This window comes from Pongo pygmaeus, chromosome 1 (assembly GCF_028885625.2).
Source record: "Pongo pygmaeus isolate AG05252 chromosome 1, NHGRI_mPonPyg2-v2.0_pri, whole genome shotgun sequence".
Classification (NCBI taxonomy): Eukaryota; Metazoa; Chordata; class Mammalia; order Primates; family Hominidae; genus Pongo; species Pongo pygmaeus.
Window position 1 is genome coordinate 139,444,512 of NC_072373.2, and position 17,396 is coordinate 139,461,907.

The 17,396-nt window shown below is 35.3% G+C and overlaps 1 non-coding gene across 1 annotated transcript; it reads right to left on the reverse strand.

Annotated features, from left to right (window-relative positions):
* Positions 1-560: 560 nt before the first annotated feature.
* LOC129022815 (small nucleolar RNA U3) lies at positions 561-775 on the reverse strand. Its single transcript, XR_008496572.1, has one exon. It is a non-coding gene; the product is annotated as a small nucleolar RNA U3 (small nucleolar RNA).
* Positions 776-17,396: the final 16,621 nt, after the last annotated feature.

The following is a 17,396-nucleotide window of genomic DNA, read 5'->3' on the forward strand; positions in this document are numbered from 1 at the left end:
TTTAGGTATTGTTAACAGCTTTCAGAAATGTATTTGACGTTTTCTTTCCAAGTACAAGCATATATATTTGTGTACATATGTAGGTGGAAATGTGTTACATACATACATGTTTCAAATAGAAATGCTAGTCTATCATATTTACCCTTCTGTACCTTATTTTTTTCACTTTTCAGCATACCCTGGAGATTATGCCATATGAACACATATAGATCTACTTCATTATTTTTAATGGTTTTGTAGTATTCCATTTCACAGAGACCTAGTTTTCTTAAACCAGATTTTTTTAACTGATGGTTTTTTTAAAAATATAGTTTTTATCATAAACAATGCTTCAGTAAACATCTTTGCACATGTAGCTTGGGTTGGAGTATTTCTCTTTTTTATTATTGATGCTGAGCTAGAAACTAATCTGAGAGAATGCACATTGTATTTAAAAAACCGAAAAACTAACCCTCACTCTGATTGGAAACAGACTTGTGTGCCTTACTCTCCATTTACTATAGGGACGCTAAGGTGATGAGGCGACTCTCTCTCTCTTTTTTTTTTTTTTTTAAATGGGAACCACGCAGACTGTGTCCTCTCTCTCTTACTCTCCCAGAGAAGAGAAGAATGATCATCAATGGCCAATGGCAGTTGCAGTGAAGCAACAGCAAGAGCCGGCTTCATGCTCAGGAGAGAACGCTGCACTTCCTGCTCATGGTTTCCGGTGCTCTACACGTTCACAGAAACTTCTCTAGTAGCGCACTGTAGAAATGATCCCTGAAAGTATAGTGTTGACAAGGTGACTCTTAATCGGGATTCTCCCCATGTCAGTCTTCTGTATGTGTACAAGTATGTGTAGGTCTTCTCTTTTGGGCTAGTAGGTTTCCCCCATAGAAAAATTTCTAATGTTCTACCTGGGAATGGGAGGCTGTTGCTAGACTTTGGATTGCTGAACAGGATAGGGGCACTATGGGCCTCGTTCTTCATGATGTAGACGAGCAGAATGCCTGTACTTTGTTGTTTCACTGCTGTCTTCAGCGATGCCAGCGTCCCTGAATCTGGGACCTCTTTGGTTCAACATCATCAAGGAGAAAACCTCTTATCTAGGGTTGAGGGAGCAGTTGAGTGGCTCCGTGGAATATGGGAGAAATTCTGGGATTTGAACTGCTCTTTATATCACTGCTTTTCAAATTTTAAGGGGTTTACAAAGCACTTGGGAGTTAAAGTGTAAGCCTAATTCGGTAGGTCTAGATGGGACCTGAAATTCTGCATTTCTAACACACTGTTAAGAGTGCCTATGCGCTGGCCCACAGGCTTTGGCTAACAAAGTTTTTGCTAAACTATCAACCCAACTTTCCTGGAATTCTGATGCTTTCCTAGGGTTCTGGGGACATGAATAAAGTTACATTTTCTTGATTTTTCCCTCTGCAGTCTCAGGCTACGATTTTCTGTTTTGTGAAATGAGTTATAACTTGTTCATATTAAAGTGAGATAGAAAGATATCCCTCTCCTGTTTTTGTCTCGTTTCCTGTTCTCTTTGTCCTTGTGGGTTCATAGCTTCTGATTCCTCTTTTGTTATTTTAGTAGAGTAAAAGAGGAAACAGATAAATACATGAGTTCAAGTTGCCATATTTTCTTATTTTAAATAATTGCAGGCATCTGAAAAGCATTTTTTATGACTCTAAAATTCTATAGAAGTATTCATTAAGAGATTATTTGTTGAGTAAACTAGGAGGTAATGGTGAAAAGTCCCTTTCCATTCTTGTATCAGGTATATAACTTGTATTCATCCACTGAATAGTTGGGTTACTACAAAACCTTGAAGAATAGGAAAGGGGTGAAAATGCACGCAAAGTATTAATATGGTGAATTTGGGTAATTGTGGATTCAGTCATAGCCAGTTTACTGTTGCAGATCTATAGGAATTTCTTCATGTTGAATGTTGGAATAATACAACTCTAGTTCTGACTGAATTTGGAACTAGAAGTTTGGCCATGATTAGACGGTAGCAGAGAAACAACCATAAGATATGAGCTGTAAAATGGTTTATATCTATCAATCCTTTATCTACATACCTACCTACCTACTGATCTTCTATTATTCACATATATATATATATGCATACATATCACCTCCAGATGTAGATCCATATATTCTAAAATTTATTCATACACTTGCAAGCAAATACAAATTATATTCTTATTTTTCTCCTTTTTTTTTTTTTTTTTTTTTTTACAAAAAACGTAGCTATTATATAGCCTGTTCTACATTAATTTTTCCATAGCAGTATTTGGAATATTTCCTCATTTTTTAAAAATTATGCAGTATTCCACTATATAAATGGACCTTAGTTAACTTAACTTACCTCTTGTTGGATAGCTATGTCTGCATTGTCTCCAATATTTTGCTCTTAGAAATATTGCTGAAATCAATATAATTTCACATACTTGCTGATAGATCTTTAGGGTAGATTTTCTGGTTTGGAATTTAAAAGTCAGGGGGATATGTATTTATAGATATTGCCAATTACAAATTGTTCTTTATAAGGGCTAGACAGATTTACATACACTTCTGCCTGCAATGTTTGAGAGTACCTGTTACCCCACAGAGAATACATGAACAGTTCTAGATTTTTGCCAATATGATAGGTGTTATTTAAAAAGGCATTTTTTTGTTTGTATAAATGAGATAGAGGCCGGGCGCGGTGGCTCACGCTTGTAATCCCAGCACTTTGGGAGGCCGAGGCGGGCGGATCACGAGGTCAGGAGATCGAGACCACGGTGAAACCCCGTCTCTACTAAAAATACAAAAAATTAGCCGGGCGTGGTGGCGGGCGCCTGTAGTCCCAGCTACTCGGAGAGGCTGAGGCAGGAGAATGGCGTGAACCCGGGAGGCGGAGCTTGCAGTGAGCCGAGATCGCGCCACTTCACTCCAGCCTGGGTAACAGAGAGAGACTCCGTCTCAAAAAAAAAAAACAAAAAAAAAACCCCAAAAAAAACCAAACAAACAAAAAAAAATGAGATAGAACATCTTGTCATATATTTAAGAGCTACTTGTATATTTTTTCTGGAATTGACTATTCTTTTTTTTTTTTTTTCCAGTTTTTCCACTGGATTTTCTTTTAATAGATTTCTTGGAACTTAAAAAAATCTAACCTGCACGTTGTGCACATGTACCCTAAAACTTAAAGTGTAATAATAAATAAATAAATAATAAAATTAAATGTTTTTAAAAATTACATTTGTAATTTTCTCTTTTTTAAAAAAAACTTTAATTTTAGGTTCAAGAGTACATGTGCAGGTTTGTTATATAAGTAAACGGCATGTCATGGAGGTTCAGTGTACATACTATTTCATCGCCAGGTAATAAAGCATAAAACCCAGTAGGCAGCTTTTTGATCCCCTCCCTTTTCCCACCCTCCACCTTCCAGTAGGCCCCAGTGTCTGTTGTTCCGTTCTTTGTGTCCACGTGTTGTTGTTTAGTTCCCACTTACAAGTGAGAAATGTGAGATTTGGGTTTCTGTTCCTACATTAGTTTGCTTAGGATGATGACCTCCAGCTCCATCCATGTTGGTGCAAAAGACATGATTTCATTCTTTTTTATGGCTGTATAGTATTCCATGGTGTACATGTAGCGTATTTTCTTTATCCAGTCTACCGTTAATGGGCATTTAGCTTGATTCCATGTCTCTGCTATTGTGAATAGTGCCCCAAGAAACATACACATGCATGTGTCTTTATGGTAGAATGATTTATACTTCTTTGGGTTTATACCCAATAATGGGATTGCTGGATTAAATGGTAATTCTGTTTTAAGCTCTTTGAGGAATCACCACACTGCTTTCCACAATGGCTGAACTAATTCACATTCCCACTAGCAGTGTATAAGCATCCGCTTGTCTCCGTAACCTCACCAGCATATGTTATTTTTCGACTTTTTAATAGTAGCCATTCTGACTGGTGTGAGATGGTATCTTATTGTGGTTTTGATTTGCATTTATCTAATGATTAGTGTTGAGTGGAAATCTTCATATATTAGGGAGATATGGCAGACACACCCTGATCCCCATTGAGTAATGCTCTTGTGTAAACCGCTCTCCTCCAATGAGGGCAGAATCTGTGACTTCTAATTAGGAGAATATGGCAGAGCTGAGGGAATTTTGTAGTTGTAATAAAAGTTCCTAACCAGCTGACTTAAAGTTAATCAAAAGGGAGATTATCCTGGGTGGGTCTGACCTAACCAGGTGGGCTCTATGAAAGAGAGTCTAGAGGTCAGAGACTGGAAGTAGCAGAGGCTTGTTCTCTCAGTTGCTAGTGTTGAAGAGGCTAGCTGCCGGGAATTCTGCCAGCCACAGGAGGGAATTTGGAAGCGGATCCTTCCCTAGTCAAATCTCCAGGTGAGAACATAGCTTTTACATTTTGAGTCATAAGTAAAAAGACTTTCCTTGTTCCAAGAGTCTAAAATATTTCACCATGTTTTCTTCTAGAAATTGTGGGGTTTTACTTTTGTATATTTTCCAACCTTTGATCCATTGGGAATTTAATCTGACTGAAAGTGTATGGTGGGATTAAATGTTTGCTTTTTTCCAGATGGATGTCCAGATACGTCAACACCCCTTATTTTGTGGTTCAACTTATCCCTCTTGGGTTTGAGAAGCTACTGTTGTCATATGCTACATTCTCTTATGTATTTGGATCCTGAGCTTTTAATATTTTGGTAGCATTATTTGATGAAGTGAATTTTTTTAGGAGGAATTCTTTCTTAGAAGTCAGGAATTTTTTTAAAATTGTTCATCTTTATATCTGCATTGCTTAACCTGCTGTTTGGAATATTGTAGGCTCTCAATAAAGGCTTGTTGAATGAATGGATACTGGTGTTTACACAATGCAGAATGTAATTTGGGTAATGCTTTTTCTCAGTGTTAACCTTCCATAGTCAGAAGCTAGATCTTGATTTAGGAAATTATGATTCCAGGCCAAAGCCCTCTTCCTACCAATAGTCTGTATATATGTCTTCAATGCATATCTTTAGACATAATCATAATGTTGGCAGAAAGGACCCAAGAGAAATGAAGTATATAGCAACATGTGTATACCCACCCTGCAATTGATAAAAAGCAAAGTTTACTGCAATCAATTAATAATCATGTGTATTTATTAGGGGAATGGCAAATGGGAGCCATTTCCTGCTCAATCCCCTAGTTTTCATGGAGGAAATTTTTCTCTTGCTCCATCCCTTTCTCCAACCCACAGAGGTACAGTTAATTATCTCACTAGTGCGTTTGGAAGAGGAATTGGGCATGAAAAGCCTAGCCACTTTCTCCCACTGTGTGTGGGTATCTGTTCAACTACTTACAGGAAGCACACATTCTAATCTGCTTTTCCATGTATGTTTTCTATTAGTAGAAATTAAATGAACTAGGCCAGGCATGGTCACTTACGCCTGTAATCCCACCACTTTGGGAGGTCGAGGAGGATGAATCACTTGAGGTGAGGAGTTTGAGACCAGCATGGCCAACATGGTGAAACCTCATCTCTACTAAAAAAAAAAAAAATACAAAAATTAGCTGGGCATGGTGGCGGGCACCTGTAATCCCAGCTATCTGGGAGACTGAGGCAGGAGAATCACTTGAGCTCAGGAGGTGGAAGTTGCAGTGAGCCGAGATGGCGCCACTGCACTCCAGCCTGGATGATAGAGACTCCGTCTCAAAAAAAAAAGAAAAAGAAAGAAATTAAATGAACAAATGGTAGTATTTACACGATGTGTTATGTGGTCTTTGGAGAATATTTTTCTCCAAAGCTTGATCACCTTGATGACCAGAAAGGACTGCGTTTCAGTACTTAATGGGGCTGAGTGAATGGACTTACTTCCAGTCATTGTTGGTGCATACTTAAACCATGTCCTTCAACCTAGAGTGGCCTTTGTTGGTGACACTGCTGATATTTTGATCTCCATCTCTTGTTTAGCTCTCAGTTGGCTCAGAGCTCAGGCTGAGAAAAGGGTGCTATTTAATGGATTCCCTCAAATCTTATCAGTCTTTAATCTGAATTACTTTAATATATGCTTCCCTTGATCCCCTCCCTTGGTACCATCTGTTGAAATTACTTAATTCAACCAGCTTTGTTTTAACATATTGTGTTTTAGCTGAACTCTGAGTATTTACAATGAAGGTAACTGACTACTGGTACTGATGATGGTGTGTTTAATATCTCATCTCTACCTACTAATTGAAGGCAGCACCTATTATGTATACAAGTTCGTTCAGTGTTTTCAGAGAATGAGCAGAGCCTGTGAAATTCATTAAACATTACCACAATAAGAAAAAAGGACAAACCACAAGAGAAAAATAATCTGTACATAACACTTCACTGCAAACTAGACGATTTCAGTGTTTATAAATATTCGTCTGTGGAGAGAAGTACGTGTATTATAATAATTATGCATTAGTGCCTCATTAGTAGAGGGTTACATCCATGCTGTTTCTTTTTCCTCTAGTGTATTTCTGATAAGTTAGCATTTTAAAGTCTTATTTAAAATGTAATAAAAACAGGAGAGTGTGTGTGTGTATATTCAAGAGTAGGTTTTTTATAATTCCTTCAGCTGTGTGAGGAAACATATTCCATGGGTTCTGAGCCTACAGAAGGGATGTAAAGAACTGCCTTCCTCATCCAGAATCAGAACCTAATTACTTGAAATGTGGACAATCAGAACAGACCTTCTATTGTATTGACTTTTTTCTCGATGCCATTATATTGCTACTTACATTTAAGTTCTAGGTCCTTAAATATGTTTTGTAAATGAGACACTTCACAGACCAGCACTCCTAGAAATGCCTTCATTATGAACTTTGTGGGTACATTCTAATTACAAAATCCACAGACATTTCTCACTCCTTTTCTTATGAGATCTTTCTGTTGAATTTGATATAGTCGATTAGTTTCTTTTTTTTGAGGTCCTGTACACCTTTGGATTCTGGATATTCCACATTAATTGATCTTCGTCAGCCTCTGACTGCTGTTTCTTTGTTTCTTATATGAGACCTTTTAAATGTTTCTTTGCCTATCCTTAACGTATTTCCCTGAAATCCATTTATTTCCTTATCTCTGCTCTTCTCACACTTCATACTTCCTAGATGATCTTCATTTTCATGATTTCAGTTATCATCACCTAATGCTGATATGCTATATCTATAAAGATGAGATGTAGTCCATATTTCTAGGTCTATAGACCCTCTGGAATCCATGCATGTCAACTGCTTGTTGGCTACCTCTATTTGGATATCTCATAGGTTCTAAGAACTCAACAAGACCAACTGAAATTCATTATCTTCTTTTATAAGCTTCCCCCCACTTCTTTATTCTATTTTAGATGGCGGCATCACCATTGTTCAGCCACCGAAATTCCAAACTTGGAATTCACCCTTGACAGTTTTCTTTACATCCTCTCCCATGTCGATTTAGGCACCAAGTTCTGCCAAATGCTCTCTCAAAATGCTCTCAAATCTGTTCCTTTCTTTCCATTTATCTTACCACAACCCTATTTAAAGCCTAGAAAGTGAACCTCAGTTGCGACCTATTGCAACTGACTTTTCACAGGTCCTCTTGTGTGTAGTCTTGCCCTCTTCAAAGTCACTCTCCATACTGCTCTAGAACCCATCTCTGTCCAGACATTGTCCTTCTATATAGAAATGTAAAAAGTAACAAAAATTTTTACCATTCCCCAAATCCACTTCTCTGGGGTAACCACTGTTAGCAATACATTTATAAGTCAAAGTTCCTAATTACAACTAATAGAAAATACTGGCTGATTTAAACAGGAAAGAATATATTAAGAAGATATTTGGTAGCTTTCAGAACCAAGTTGAGGACTGTGCAGCCAGGAGGCAAGTGAGAGGCAATATCCAGCATAATGCTGAGGATATCACTGTCACGGGCACTGCGTGATAGGTGCTGAGGCTTGCTTCACTGATACTGCTGAGCTGTAGAAATTGGATGTTGACCTGGCACTGCAATCATTGCTTCCCAGGAACGTGATGCTTCTGCAGCTGCCACCACTGTCAAATATACAGATCTTCCTGGTCCCTGAAACTCTGGGATGGGTACTTGGATTGGTGTAGCCTGGATGCAGCAAGGACTTGGAAAGAATGATCTGGGATTTTCAGAGACAAAGAGGAGTTTTAGAGTAGGGCCTCTGGAACCAAATTTATTGGGCTACAGCTTTGTTTTTCTATTTACTGGTTGTAACTCTGTGCAGGTTGCTTGACCCCTCTGTGTCTCAGTTTCCTCATTTGTAAAATAGAAATATAGTTGCAATTACTTCATGGGGTTGGAGGGAAAATTGAATAAGTTAATCTAGGTAAATTGCCTAGAATGCTTCCTGATGCATATATAAAATGTTAGCTATTATTATTATTTCAGCTTATATAGTACAATTTGATTCTACTTCCCACTAAGACTTGTAAGGGGGAGGAAGATTGTCCAGATTTAGGAAAGAGGTTCGTATAGTGAGTAGCCAGAAATAATGACGAGTATCCACTATCATATATATTCTTCCAGACTTTTACCCAAACATTTGCAATTAAAATATTTATGCTTGTGTGTATTTATCAGGATACTCAATTCAAACCTTATTCAAACTACCACAGACAAGAAATGTGAGAATTTCTTGGCTTCTGTAATTAAAACACAGAGAGGATGTGATGCAGCTAGGTCTCAAGGACAACTGCAAGCATTGATTTCAGTGCCACTAAGACTGTCTTCCCATCTACCTCTGTTTTCTTTGTCTATCAGTATATTTCTCTTATATGTGTTTCTTTTACAAGACTGAAAAGTACCACCCCTGGCAAACTTCAGGCCTCACATATCTCTATTTCAGCTTCAAAGAGGAAGTGAAATGTCTTCTTTCTGATGCCTAGGAAAAGAATCCTGAGATGGGGCTATGATTTTATTGGCTTGAGTCAATTTCTGCAGCTGGGAAGGTGGTATCATCAGGAAATATGAAAGCTTTACTGAAATCACATGTTTGAAATTTGGGGAAAGATTTTTCTGTAAGTGGGAAGAGAAAACTTGGCAAACAGTTTTATGTACTTTATATGTAACACTCACAGCAAGCTAAAAATTCCTTTAAACTTAAAAAATCTGTTTTTAAAATGGTAATACAAAGCATAAATAACACAAGTGCTAGGTACTGAATTTTAAAACCTTGGAGATTCGCAATGTGTTAACTTGGGCTGCCGGGTTAAGTTGTGCAGTTTCTTGGAATAAAACTTCTATTATCTTTTAATTGTACAGTATCCTGAGTTTGCAAGGGAGCTTTAAAAAACTGTTACTATTTGCAACCACTTATCTGTGTGAATCAATTCTCTGCAACCAAAACAAAATACAAAAAAAAAAAACAAAACCCAGAAAACAAAAACAAAATAACCTCGAATAGAAAACAAAGTTACTGTTATGACTGCAACCTACTGTTTCTATGTTCAACAAAACTGATTGACTTCATATTAGGTAATTGTTATACAATTTACTTTATAAAAGTAATGTATACTAATAAAATATTGCTTTCAAATGTCTTATTTGCTAGGCTTTCTTGTAGGATTTTGTTTGAAAGACTTCTGCGAAAAATTTGAAAAACAATATATTAGAGCACGGGCTAGCAGAGTTTCTGCAAAGGGCCAGATAGTAAATATTTCAGGTTTTGTGGGCCAAGTAGTTTCTGTTGCAAGAACTCAACTCATCTGCCATTGTAGTGTGCAAGCAGCTATAGACAATACATAAAGGAACTACTGTGACTACTTCCAATAAAATTTTATTTATAAAGACACTTGGCAGACTAGATTTGGCCTATGGGCCGGGCTGTTGTTTGCCAACCTCTGTATTTAGAGCATTTGCTATAAATTGATAGATTGGGCTATCCAAATTTGTTACCTACTTACCTTAAATGAAGGGGGGCAAATGAGCTGCCTTTTCATTCTATATTAACAGTTATTTTCAAGAAGAGTGTTCTAAAAACAGTTCTGATTTTAGTAATGTCACTTTATGGGTGGCTGAGTTGAAATTAAGTATTTGGACATTTTGGTTTTGAAAACTATAAACTTTAAGTTAGCCCAAATCTGTAGCTTTTTATATATTCTTTAACATAAAATATCTGTAAGAGTTTGCATGCTCTGTTTGATAATGACTTTTTTTTTTTTAATGGTGGAGATTCCTTGGGAGTTTTACTCATTAACTAATGCTTGCTTCTGATCTCATTTGCTAGAGTAAATGTAGAGTTTAAACTAGGCATACTAATCTAATCTTCCAAATTGCTGTTTCTTTTTCTTTTGCTCACAATAGCTTGGATCATCTGAAAAAGGGCCTGAATAAATGTATCATTTGTTACTAGCTAAAAACTGTCATCATTAACTTGATTAATCAAAATGCTGCTCTTAAAGATGGATTGAAGCACAAAATAGCCAGCCTGGTTCCCCATAATGAAGAGATTAATTTGACACACAAGACAACCAATTTAGTACTACTCAATGATCATGCTTTATTTAGAAAGCCATCAATTAGTATATTTTTTCCTTGATGTACTATTTTGTCTCTATAACAAGAAATGATGATTTCCTCAAAAGTTAATCTGCTTTCTTAAACATAAAAGGATATTTAGCTCAGCACTCTTAAACTCCAAAATGTGAAATTCTGTTCTATGTGTAAAGAGGAAATTAATGATGGATTTTAAAGCTTGCAGTGGAATTCTTTATTTTAGGGTATTGCTAATTTTCTTTTTGTAACCTGATTGTGAATATGGTAGTAGAAGTCACAGCAAGAGAGACCCCCAGGCCTTGTGTTCTTCCTTCTTTTGAATGGAGATTAACATGGCCTGTATACACACACTGAGATGTAAACACTACACTGATTTGCAAAGAAGTTAATTAGATTTTACTGCCTTTTACAATGTGTGTGGTGGTTGGGAGAAGTTTTTGGCAAAGTGAAAAGAATATTAAGTCACAGTATTAGTTTTCTTTATAGGATTGATACTTAAAGCAATGGAAAAGGTATATTTATGAGATTCATGTGGCATATGGACTTTTTAATCATCCCCTATTGAGCAACATTTCTTATTATGATGGGAAGAAACAGCAGCAAACATTTCTTTACTAACTTGGGCTAATGATGCTTTCTGGACGTTGTGTTTACTGTGCATGAGAAGTTGGGTTTGATGTTTAAAGAGTTCTAAGTTGGATTGGATTTCAAATGCAAGAGTTAAGAAAATTTTGAAAAGAGAGCGATGCTGTTTCATTAATAGTTCATGGAAATTTACCATTTGAAAGGCTGATCTGATGTGCTTTAGAACTTATTGCGGGTTGTTAGATGACATACCATTTATGGATCTGACAGATTGTTAAAATCTGTTTTGTTTTGTTTTTGTTTTTGTTTTTGTGAGGAGGGACCTTGGCAGAATGCTATGTGTGTGAGGTGTATATATATCTTGTGTAAGTGTGAATGGTTGGTGTTTCTGCCTAAGTGTATCAGCCTCATGGTGCTAGGAAGCTTTCCAGGATTCTAGGGGATGTCAAATATGGATAGGGAGGGACACTGTGAGTGACAGCCAAAGCTAGATTTTCCTGGTTTTGAATTAATCTGCAGGCTTTTCCTCCATCAATGAAGCAGGATAACAATTCAGTAAAAAGTAGTTATTAAACATTTGTTATGTACTCACTATTGTGGGCTACACTCATGTTTACTTTATGATCATGTTCACTTTATGATCATGTTCCTCTCTTCATAGGGCAGGAGCCCTTGGAGGCTGTTTGGAATTGGGCCCATAACAGAGGTGGTCAAAACTTGCCTTGTTGCTGACTTGAAGGATGTAAAGAACATTTAAAAATTGCTTAATAGATTTTGGAAACTTGTTTCTTAAGAGGATAATCCTGGCCTGGGAGCCAGGACTATTGTGTTCCAGTCCTGACTCCACCAACGAGCAGTGTGTCACCTTGGGCAAGTTTCCCTGCTCTTTTGGAGGTTGGAAAAGTATAGATTTATTGCTCAGATAGAGAGTGGGCAACATGAGAGAACAACATGAGAAGAATACATTAATATTTTAATAGTGTTCAGAGGCATAAGCATGAACAGTTGTAGAAAATATGTACTTGAGGGAAAAATAAGTTTATCATTGAGAATGAATTCCCACAAAGCTGAGAAAAATCTGTTAAGGATTGATGGCTTGACCTTCAACCCATTCACATATTTTCCATTTCTTAAAAATAAAAATGTCTCTTCCTCCTCCTTCCTGTGGCCCTTTCTTTTGATTGCAAAAGAGAGATTTTTTTTTGATAGAAAATTTGGAAAATACAGAAAATTGCTAAGAAGGAAATGAAAACGATGCTAATATCCAGAAAAAAAATTTAAAGGTTTTAATATAACTTTGTAGTTTTCTTGCCTTTGTATATGTATGTCCACATGTAATCACAACCATATTGAATGTAATATTCCAAACGATTGTTTTTATTTAATAATGTACTGTGGCCATTTTCTCACATTAATGATATTCTTCTAAAATATAGTTTAAAATAAATGCATAGTATTCCAAAATACGCAACTTGTTTAAAATATTTTTTTCCCATTACAAATAGTTCATTGCCAAAACATTGGAAAATACAAAAAGATAGAAAGAGGAAAAATAAAATCAATGATAATTCTGTTACCCAAAGAAATTAAACTTTTCTTCCAATCTGTTTTTCTAGGCATATTCACCACATTTATAATTTGTATTTTGTCTTTTTATTTAACAAAATAGCATACTTATCTTCCTATATGAGTAAAATTTATCTTATATATAACATTAAAATTTATAGTTAAGTTTTTAATTATATAATTAACATTTGTAATTATTTCTGTGTGATTATGTATATAATATATGCAATTATTTTTTACAGTTTGCATACTTAACAGTTATTGTGAGCTATTATATACTAGACATTTGGCATACACATGAGAAAAGAACAGGTATAAATTATGAATGAGAGTATAGATTCTTACATAATCTTTTTGTTTTCTTTACCAATACATATGTTTATATGTGAACTAATACATTTCAGTGCTGTCATTGTGAGTAGCCGCATTGTAATCCATTTGCATCATCATCTATTTCACTAATTTATCTTTGGTGCACATTTAGATTGTTAATTTTTTCCTAACAGCATTGTAATAAATATCTTATGGTCAAATTTTTTTTCACATTGTTAATTATTTTCCTATAACCATTTCCTAGGGTATAATATCTTGATTAAAAGACTTATATATTTTTAAAACTTTTGATATCTACTGCCAAAACATTATTTATACCAATTTTAACTCCTAACAGCAATGTCTGAGTGCCATTTTCCCAAAGGAAAAATGGCATATCACTGGTATTTTTTTTAACTATACGTTTTTAAATTCCTAATAAGTTTATATTTTTTCTAAATGTTTATTGAGGAAAAATTTCTTCATTGGTGAATTATTTTTTAGGTCTTTTGATCAGTTTTTGGAAGAATATTGGTTATTTTTGTCCTGAAGTATATAAACTTTTAGAATACTAGAGTTAACTATTTTTCCGCTGCATATAGTTTTCCAATATGTAGTTTAATTTTAATTCTATTTATTATATTTTTGAAACTCTACAGTCAAATCTGTCAATATTTTCCTTTCTATTACTGTCTTTGATTTTATGCCAGAAAGACTCTCCTAGTCACCCCTAGATTTCATATATTTAAAACTTACATGATTTTTTTACATGTAACTTACATGATTTAAACTAAAATTTAAAGTTTTAATCTAAGTGAAAATTACTTATTTCGGCAAATAATATAATGTAAGAGTCTACTCTTTATTTCTCCTAAATAGTTAACCAATGATCCCAGCACTATTTGGTGAATAATTAATCCTTTCCACACTGAAGTGCCACCTTTATGTAGGCTTGGATATATTGCTAGAGTTTCTAGTGAGTACCACTCTCTTTTATTCATTGTACAGTTATTGTTCAATTTGAATATCTGGCAGCACAAATTTCTCCTTTTTCTTTCTTTTCAGTGTTTTCTTGGATTTACCTTTTTATTCTTTCAGATGCATTCTTTCTCTTTTCTTTATTGAAATATAATATCTCTTTTTGCTTATTGTTAACCAAAAGTTATTTAAAAGAGAGCTTAACATTGCCAATCTGATAGCCCTTTTCTCTCTCCACTGGTTAATTTTCTAATTTTGGATTACATGTTAGAGATTCTGGCTTTTATGTTTTAAATTTTATAAAAATTTCATTGAGACCTTAATAAATGATCAATTTTTGTAAATGTTTCATTAGTTTTTGAAAAGAATGTATTCTTTATAGGTACAAACTTCTCTGAGGCGAAAGTATTAAATTACACTTTAAAAAATGAAAACATAGGCCGGGCGCGGTGGCTCATGCCTGTAATCCCAGCACTTTGGGAGGCCGAGGCGGGCGGATCACCTGAGGTCGGGAGTTTGGGACCGGCCTGACCAACATGGAGAAACCCCATCTCTACTAAAAAAAAGAAAAAAAAAACCCACAAAATTAACCGGGCATGGTGGCGCATGCCTGTAATCCCAGCTATTTGGGAAGGCTGAGGCAGGTGAATCACTTGAACCTGGGAAGCAGAGGTTGCGATGAGCCAAGGTTGCGCCATTGTACTTCAGCCTGGGCAACAAGAGCGAAACTCCGTCTCGAAAAAAAAAAAAAGAAAACATCTTATTCAAACTTCTTATTTTTGATATTTATTTTTGTTCCATTTTATCTGTCAGTTTTTGAGAGTGGTCTGATATGGTTTGGCTGTGTTCCCACCCAAATCTCATCTTGAATTATAGTTCCCACAATCTTCACGTGTTGTCAAAGGGACCAGTGGGAGATAATTTAATCACGGGGGCAGTTACCCTCATGCTGTTCTCGTGATAATGAGTGAGTTCTCATGAGATCTGATGGTTTTATAAGGGGCTTTTCCCCCTTTTTGCTTGGTACTTCTTCGTCCTGCTGCCCTGTGAAGAAGGACTGTTTGCTTCCCCTTTCACCATGACTGTAAGTTTCTAGAGGCCTCCTGAGCCATGCGAACTGAGTCAATAAAACCTCTTTCCTTTATAAATTACTCAGTCTCTGGTATGTCTTCATTAGTAGTGTAAGAATGAACTAATATGTGGTCTGTTAAAACTTCGCTCTGTAATTGAGAATTTGTTAAATTACCTTTTCACTTTTAATAGTTTGATTACATTGTTATGTACATAATTGTTCATGATAGTTTCATATTCGTGGTAATTGGTTATCCTTTCTGATCCATTTTGAATTTCAATTCAATATTGTCAGATATGGCCACACATACTTTTGTTTTAGTGTTTTCCTGGTTTGTCTCTGCTATTTTAGAATTATTTTTATTTTTAATTAAAAAACTGCAAGTAGTTTTAGAAAGTCAAATATTCTTAAAAGTATTATTAAAAAAACCTTCAGTACCTAGTTTTCCCCTGATGCTACTTCCAATGATACCTACTTCCAATTATTTTAGCTGTTTTATATAGTATTTACCCCTTGGTTTCTAAAAAATATTCTTATATGGTTATTGACTTCTTATTATCTAAGAAAAAAGAACTCTATTCTCACTATAGTTGTATCATAACTTTTGGTTAAATAAATTTTCAGTATTTTCTTCACATATAGCTAACAATACAGCTAATTAGCTAATAATACTAATTATTGAGTATTTACTATATGCCAGGAATATCTTTAAGTGCTTATATTTATTAATTCCATTATCACAACAATCAGAGTGAGTGTTATTATTACTCATTTACCCATTTGATAAATGGGAGAAGTAAGCCTCCAAGTAACTTACGTTATGATTATGTAACAATTTTCACTATTGAGCCAAAGCAAGAACATGATTACCTTTCCTTTCTTATTCAACTTTTTTATTTTCTTACAGTTTATAATGGTGTCACTTTAAAGTTTGCATTATTCACTTCATCACTGATTCTTCCTCCAAAGCAAATATAGAACTCCTCTGAATATTATTTTCCTCATGATCAAAACATAACACACATCCATCACCCCTCCCCCCAGAGTCTCTTATCCTCCTGCTCTAATCTAGAATGATTGTTCTGCAGGCCTGCACTCCTGTTGGATTCTTTATACTCTAAATCTTGTATTTTCACCTTTTTTGCTCCTGCATTTTGGTGGAGCTCATTCTCCAATAGTTTCCTGATAAATGATACAGAAGAGATACATTTTTTGAGATTTTCCATGGATGTATAGTTACTTTGCCTTATCCCCCTTCTGTTTGGACATAGAATTCTAAATTGGAAATAATTTTCTTGCAGCGCTTTAGAAGTATTGATTAATTTCTTTTTAGTTCTTAATATCATTTTTGAAAAGCCTGACTACCATTTGATGTCCTTTTTATTAAACTTTTTTTTCCCCTTTGGGAGCTTTATGAACCATTTTTATTCCAAATACAGTGACAAGTTCATGACGACGTATCTTTGTGTTCATTTTTGCTCATTTATTATGGTAGTCCTTTTAAATATAGAGTGATATATTCTTAAGGTCTGAGAAGCTTTCTTGTGTTATTTCTTTGACAGTTTTTTCTCCACCCTCTTCTTCTTCTTTTTTTTTCTGGAACTCTTGGTCAAACATTCATTAGAGTGTTGTACGTTCTTTTGTTTGATTCTACTTTCAGAGGGATTTCGCCAACTTTATTCTCCCATCCTTTTACTAATTTAGAAAACATTTCTGCTATCAAATTTTAATTTTATGAGCTCTTTTGTGATATTTAAATGCTGTTTATAAAATATAGTCGTGTCAATTAATGATAGGGATATGTTCTTAGCAATGCGTTGTTAGGCTATTTTTAAAAACCAAATATATTTTATAAATATAAATATATTAAATTTCTAAATGCAATTTAAAATATCTACCTTTTTAAGAACCAGTTTGGCTGGGTGCAGTGGCTCATGCCTGTAATCCCAGCACTTTGAGAGCCTAAGGCCGGAGGATTGCTTGAGGCCAGGAGTTTGAGACCAGTCTGGGCAACATAGTGAGACCTCTGTCTTTACAAAAAAATAGGAATAAAAAAAAGTTAGCTGGGCGTGGTGGTGCACGCTTTTAGTCCTAGTTATGCAAGAGTCTGGGGTGGAGGATCACTTCAGCCCGGGAGTTCAAGATTACAATGAGTTATGATCATGCCACTGCACTCCAACCTGGGTGACAGAGCAAGACCCTGTCTCAAAACAAAACAAAACAAAAAAACAAAACCAAAACAACAGGTTTGTAATTAAGACAGTGTAAGGCAAATGTAACTTAGTGTTTACAAGTGGAGTTGATCAGTCACTGAAAGAGAATGCTTTTATATACTATTTCCTATATTTATAAATGGATTAATAAAGTTATAAGTTGAA